The sequence below is a fragment of the Drosophila takahashii genome, chromosome 2R (assembly GCF_030179915.1).
Source record: "Drosophila takahashii strain IR98-3 E-12201 chromosome 2R, DtakHiC1v2, whole genome shotgun sequence".
NCBI lineage: Eukaryota > Metazoa > Arthropoda > Insecta > Diptera > Drosophilidae > Drosophila > Drosophila takahashii.
Genome location: NC_091679.1, coordinates 40,495,726 through 40,500,889, shown reverse-complemented (window position 1 = coordinate 40,500,889; position 5,164 = coordinate 40,495,726).

The window sequence follows — 5,164 nt, the reverse complement described above, 5'->3', positions numbered from 1 at the left end:
AAAACAATCTCTCAGATACAAATCCGGCGAGCCAGCGACAAGCGACAGTCGAGGAGAAGTACGAGTGCGAGTGCGAGTACTAGTATCTGTATCTGAACTTGGCAGTTCAGTACGATCCGACCCGAAAGAATCAGAAGTAGCTACAGAACCGCGGAGCGGAGAGACCCCGAGAGCCCCGGAGAGCGAAGAGCCGGAGCCGCGGGCCCCAAGGAGAAGAAATCAAAGCGCCGAGAGAGTCCAGTGGAGAGCCAGTCGAGGTGGGCGCTCTCTTCACTGGAGCTGAGCGCGTGACAAGCGATAGATCGACTTCAAAGATACTTTTGGAAAGCGCCCTGCTAAAGTAAGGCGCTCTGTATTTTCATAACCTTAATCATCATGCAAAAAAGATATTGCTGTACAGAATTTGAATCATTAAAGAAATATGATTTATTATGTTAGTTAAAACATTTTTTCATAATCAAGAAAAAATATATTTTAACGATCTTTGGGAAAAATATTGGTATTAAAGTGAGTTAGTAAATGGCCGGCTACATTGTCCAGCTAATAACCGAAGCTAAAAAAGCAAAACCGAAGCAAAAAATGCGGTATGAAATTCCTTGTTAAGATAATTTCTTGCTTTATTTTGAGAATTTTAGGACTAGGAATTTAAACAAAAAAGCTAAAATTAAGATATTAAGATTTAGAGCTAAGATAAAATTTGTTTATTTGACATTTTGCCATCAGAATATAATTGTATCACTACTTTTGTATGTAGAAAATGAGATCCTCACTGGTTTTTATCTCGTCAGGAGTTGTTTTTCATTATTAAAAAACAAGCTCTTAGATTTCAAATGTAAAACTGAGATTTTCATGTCGTACATAAAATTGTTATTCCAAAGTCTTCATTTCAATTAACTATGCTGTGCACTAAAGAGCTTCGTTTCGCGATTCCGCTTCTTTTAATGGCTGAAATTATAACATCATTAAAGCAAATTAGTCCCCAAACAATTGTTCACGGAACATTGCAGATTACGACTGGCTGGACTAAAATATAAAAACGGGAGCCAATGAATCATTTATAGCATCGTAAGATAAGCTGACCTAAATAAATCGCTGGCCCGTGAGTCACTCACCACTCGGGGCTTTAAGAGCGAGCAAATATGGGCTATTGAAGGTGGAATATTTTCCAGTCGAAGTGCTGGGGGGAATCCCAGGGAAATTGACAGGACGAAGGATCGTTGTTTTGGCCGTTCCATTAACGGCTTTTGCCGAGCCCTCGTTGCCCCCGGCCAAATGCCTTCACTCCAGATGGAGTCTGCACGCAATCCTGAATCCCAGAATTCATGGAGATTGAGCCCCCGGCAAAGGCAAAGTCGCACACACAACACACAAACACAATCGCACGTACACATGAGCACTTCTTGATGAGCTTATATGAGCAATGGGATTTTTGCTTCCCTTTTTGTTCTTCGGGGTAATTGTAATTGCATTTGCTTTCGTCTTATGTTCGACATGGCCAAGTGCCCCTATCGCCAGTCACCAGTCGCCACTATCAATTAGCCAGGAACCAGAAACTGAGGGCCAACCGTCGGGATTTCCGATGAAGCACCAATGTTTGTTCTTGAATTCGGGGTATTTGCTATTCGAACGCCGGAATATACACAGCTTTAAGTTGAATTTTAGGGGGAGTTGGGGGTTTGATGGTTTACCTGCCTCCAACAAAGCCTCAAATCTCCGGGAAAAACAGTGCAATTTGCCTCGGGGTTTCCGTTTCAGTTCACTCCAGTTCGGTGGTTAATTTTCTGTGCCGCGCGCGCTCTGTATATATAGTAAATCACAATTGCGGACCGATAAAACGGAAAAAAATCAACGTGCATCCACTGCCGAATTGTTTTCCCACTGGAAGCGTGCTGCTTCAGCTTCTGGCTTCAACCGATGGCCGATGGCACTAGATAGAGAAACGAAAGCCAAAGCCAAAGCCAGTTGATTTGGTTTTTGGCCAGAAAGCGGGACGAAATCGGTATGTTCGTGAGCAGTATGTCTGTGTGTATCTATATCTATATGGCGATGGCTGTGCGCGGTGCGAGCTGCGTGTATCTATCAATTCTGCCAAAACCGAACTAAAAACTCTGAAGTGTGCGAAATGGTACATAAGTCGAGTGCCGCTCGTTTCGATTTCGTTCCGCATCCTCGTGCCTTTCAGCCGAGCGGTTATGTTGAGCAGGAGTCGCAGCTGAGGCGAATATGTTGCGCACAGATACAGATACACAGGCTGAGATACAGCTACAGATGTATATGTGCGGGCGATAAGGATACAACACGCTTGTTGCATGCCCGCCAAATGTTGAGATACCAAAAGCTCCCTCGATAAGGGTGATTCGATTCAAGGGGATGAATAGCATCACCTGGCCGCCTACCCGGAAAAGTAGGCAAAATATCGCTGCAAGGCGCAGGCGTCGCTGCTGCAAAAACAGCTTTTATGCTCCGCAACATCCCGCTAAAAACAACTGTTGCGTGTGAGGCACTGGGACACTGGGCCACTGAGACACAGACACACGCAACACGCGGCGTACTAAAAAGCCACACAATTGTTGTATTAAACACATTATACACATGTTTGTCTGGAGCCAAGGTATAGGGGGTATACCATCCAAACCACCCACCTCCGAGCAGCTGGCGCTTCGGGTAATTTTACATTTCTTTTTAAAGCTTAGTTTGTATTGGTAAATAATAGAGGTTACTTCCCGCTCGACGCCGAAAAGGGCAAGCCATCGTACTTTATGTATAGTACATGCCTCATATATACAGTGCCAAGCAGGTTAATAGCACCAATTAGGTTGTTTAGGTCATTTATTGTTTGTGGAGTAGCTTTATGGTTATTTTATGATAGTATCTTTTATGGATACTTGTGTTTCTAATTGAGTTCTTAAATGAATAATTTTTTATTGTGTTTTTAGGGAGAGTTTATTACCTATTTTTATTAAATTATGACATATTTTTTGTTTATAGATATTAAACGCCAGAAAATATAAATAAATAATGAATAATTTGAACACAACCTACTAAAAAGTATTTAAATATAATTTATTTTTATAAAATTTTATATGTAAATTAAAAATAATAAATCAGATTATTTTCGTTTCCTTTTTCATGTTGAAGAATCCTTTAATTTTATTAAATTATATCTTTAGCTTTAAGTAGCTTAATTTTAATCTCTTCTAAAACTCACTTGATTTATTGGAGGACATCAGTACCATTATTGTGACCCCTGCTGTACCTCTCGCAGGGGATGGCGATGTATCTCGCTCGCTGGGAGCACATTATATAAAATTTATAAATACTTTTAAGCGCGGCCTGTCAAGGTGCGTTTGTGCGTGTGTCTGGGTGATTCGATTTGGCTTGGCTTAGGTGGTCCATAGGTCGATTGGCTGCCGACTTTATTACTGTATTATTGGCCTTTAATTTCAGCTTGAACAGCATTATTCTCGAGTACGCACACAGAAATATATTTCCCAGGCGTCAGCGACGACTTCCTGCCATTCTTTTCGGCTAATTTCTGTAATGTTTTTCATTCTTTCCTCTGTGTGGCAGCAAATAAGAAATGCCCCGGGCCAGAATACAAACGATTTATGAGCAGGAGGCCGGACCTTGGACCTGATTAGTTGGGCAATTTGAGAACATTCAACACGTGACCGGTTCCCTTTGAATAATTTATTTTTGATTTTTTCGTAATTTATTGTGGCTTTTGGACCAAGGGTTAAAAGCAGGCCGTACTCGCATTACTCCCATACATTTTAATTAATTCGCAACTGCAAAACCAATTAAGTGTAGCTCGACACCCGAATGGCCGAGGTATGCGACAAATATGACGACTAATTGGAACCGCAATACCGAATGCAACCCGAACGCACGCTTAATCAAAATTATTGAAATTCCAAATTAAATTTACTGATTGTAGGCCTTCAGAAATGATTTGTTGGTGGAATGGCACCAAGGATATTTACCTGGTTTTGTGGTAGTAATGGAATCACAACAAACCTCTTACCTGTTTGTGTTGTTTCTTGGACTTAGTCGGAGAATAAGCTTAAAATGTAATTATGTTGAATTTGTACCTAGGCCACTTAAAACCGAACTTCTTAAGAATTTAAGCTGTCTATAAAATATATAAAAAATTAATTCACTATCAACCTTTTTTATGATGCTCATTTTGTCAAAATTGCACGTCTATAACCTATAAGTGGCCATCTATTATTTATGAAATTTCCTTTAAGGATGAATCTGTAAGAAAATGGAAAACTATCGAAGGTATGTTCCAACTTTGCATAACTCGCGAACACAGCTGAGAAACTTCATTTTGAATTGGTACTATTGATTACATTGGAACCCGTATAAAAGTAGGTATATTTTCAATGATAAATGTGTAATATTTATTAAGCTAAAAATAAAATATGGTTGCGATTGAATGATAGAAGTCTTGGGGCCTTTCGGCAGAAGACTTGGATTTCAGGAACCATGTTGTACAGCCCTTTCCATCCTCAGCGGTTTATGGCCAGGGCCCTAAACGCACTTGCCACTTATCAAGGTCCTTTGGCCAGGCTGCGTCCGGTGTACGCAAGTCATTAGGCTGATGGGTCCGAGTCCTCTCTCGTTGAAGTCCCACCACATCCTTCGATGCCCGCTGCCCAGCCACCACATTATGCATTAATGTAGTTAGCACTCGACCTCACCTGGGCAGGATTTCGAAAGAAAGGTGGGGAAAGGTGGTGCAAAGTGGGGGAAAGTCGGAAAAGGTAAGCTAAGCGCAGCCCTCTGGGTGCGAACAATTTCACGCATCCATTGTTTCCAACAACATTTGCTTTTCATCACTTTGTTTGGTGTGCATTTTGCGGGCCGCCTTCAATGATGATAATGATAATCTACGGCCCCTTCTGTGTGTTTATGACTTTTTCGCCATGTCAAAATTGTTCGGGGGGTTTCGGGCTCGAAACAAAAACAAAGGAGGGCCGAGAATATGTTTTCGTTTTATAACGCGATGAAGAAAAACCAAAAACATTATGTTTCCCGGTTTGAGTGCTTTTTATACTGTTTGCCCGGGCACTTATTTTCGGCCCACTAAAATGTACTTGCCCCCAACCAAGTTCGTTAATTAGCCAAGGGCCACAATGGATTCGAATGCGTGCTGAAC